We start from the raw sequence: 2,568 nt of genomic DNA, 5'->3' as shown, positions 1-2,568 counted from the left end.
AGGGGAAGTAGAATGGGAAATTCAAGGTGCTAGGTTATACTTACTACTTCTCAGTGGTCACATGATCTCTCTCATTTCTGCTTCTCTTTGCTTATTAAGCTTCTACTTGATACAGCATGGCAGCCACCCCCAAATCTATATCAGAATCATTCATTTAGAAGTCTTCCACCAACTGACAACTTCCTTCTGGACCTCTTAGTTCAAATTCCAATGAGATACCTTTTATACAAATCAACTAGAAAAGATCACAGATCTAAAGGTGAAATATAAAACTATAAAACTTTTAGAAGAACCCATAGAAGAAAATATTTGTGATCTTGGATTGAGCAAAGAGTACTCAGGTATGATACCAAAAGCACAATCTATAAAAGAAAATAAATTGATAAATTGGGACTTGATTCATATTAAAAATGTTTTCTGCAAAAGAGAATGTTAAGAATATGAAAAGATAGCCACACACTGGGAGAAAATATCCGCAAAACATATACCTATAAAGACTTGTATCTGTAATTTATAATAAAAAATTCTCAAAACTCAATAATAAGAAAACAAACAACCTAATTAAAATATGTGCAAAAGTTTTGAAGATACTTTACCAAACAATATATACAGATGACAAATACGTGGATAGATGTTCAACATTATTAATATAAAATGTAAATCAAAACCACAGTGAAACATCATTACACACCTAGTAGAATGATTTAAAAAAACTGGCAAAAATTTAGTGCAAGTGGAACTCTCATACATTGCCAGTGGGAATGCAAAATGGCATAGTTACTTTGGAAAAAACATTTTGTCAGTTTCTTATAAAGTTACATATATAGTTCCCATATGATGCAGACATTGTACTTTTGTATAGTTTCAAGTGAAATAAAAAAAAAACCTTTACACAAATGTTTACAGTAGCTTCATTCATAATTTCCCCAAACTAAAAACAACTGAAATGTCCCTCAACTGGAAATGCCTAAAATTGTGGTACATCCATACAATGGAATACTACTTAGCAATAACAAGGAATGAACTATTGATATGTGCAACAAGATGAATGAATCTCGAGTGCATTATGCTAAGTAAAATAAACCAAATTCAAAGCAAAATTAACCAGATTTAAAGTGTTGCATACCACATGATTCCACTTACATAACATTCTCAGAAAGGCAAAACTATAGGAATGTAGAACAAATTTGTAGTTGCTAGGTGAGGACATTTTTTGGCTACAAAGGGATAGCAAAGGGAAATTTTCTAGGGTGGTGAGGATGATGAAAATGTTCTCTCTCCTGATTGTGGTGGTAGTGACATGGCACTGTGCATTTGTCCAAACTTATAGAATTACATATTAAAAAGAATGATTTCATTGTATATAAATTTAAAAATAAAAATTTGAAGAAGAAAAAATTTCTAATGAGAGAGAAAATATAATTGACACCCCTTAGGTCAGATTTCAACCTTAGGCCAATCATTGATCTCTCAGCAAGCAGAACTCTGAGCTCTCTCTCTTGGGTTTTGATGGGGCGGTAACAATGGGGTGGAAAATTGGACTGGTTTGCAAATGAACAGACTTGTCAGAAAATAGTTTTACATCATGATATCACTGATTAACATTATTTAATGAACATTTTCCCAAGTTCTTAAAATTGTTTTTCACTCACTGGTTGAAATTGTTGCTAGTGACCCATTCTCCCTATGGCTGTATCTGCTGAGTTCTGAAGAAGAATTTGGAAATCACTAGATAAAGAAGGTAAGGAAATTTGGCAAACGAGTAGGAAAGGTCTAAATGCTATCTGGTCTCAGAAATGTCAGCCCCAGCATCCGTATAATCAATAACTTCCTATGGAGAACTCATTTTGAATATAACATTGGGCTAAACAGCTTGTGTGACTGTTTAAAATATATATTAAGATCCAAACTTCAAGATGACTAAGGAGCTCTTTAGTTAGGGAGTAAAACTAACACATAGGAAAAAATAGAGGTATTCCTATTTTTTGCTAAGTATGTGTTCCTTACAGTTCCCTTCTAAGCTGTGTAAAGTTATATTACATTAAGTATAAAAATAGCCCTATTGAAAGAATAAACCTTTGAAATATCAAGATCTATAAATCTTTTTGAAATGTTCAAACTAGCCTCAGGTAATATCTACCTTGTTAGTACAAGGCAGAGATGTTACATTTTACCATTATTTATAGTTTTGAAATAGCCTCCTTGATATTTATAATCAAGTGTCTTTGTGCAATTGCTGAGCATCTTGAAAAGACTTCAAAATCAACTGTATATTCGGTACAGGCATCAGAGCAGCGCAATTAAGCCCAGAACTGCCAGCTGATAATTAGAGATATCAAGTCACATTTTCCACACTATGAAAAATGTTCAAGCTTTGGTTTACAACATAAAAATGAGTGAATCAGTGTTATATCAGGAAACAGAATTAACAAGCTCTGGGCTACTCTTCCCAGACAAAGAGCCACACATAACTAATGTTGCTAGGCTTAAGTGTCTTCCTTTGAGGAATGATATTTCTAGTTAAGACTGAGGACAGCAGTAAGATTGTGTGTGTGTGTGTGTGTGTGT

The sequence above is a fragment of the Pteropus vampyrus genome, unplaced genomic scaffold (assembly GCF_000151845.1).
Source record: "Pteropus vampyrus isolate Shadow unplaced genomic scaffold, Pvam_2.0 Scaffold39, whole genome shotgun sequence".
Lineage (NCBI taxonomy): Eukaryota > Metazoa > Chordata > Mammalia > Chiroptera > Pteropodidae > Pteropus > Pteropus vampyrus.
Note: the sequence above shows the minus strand (reverse complement) of the source record.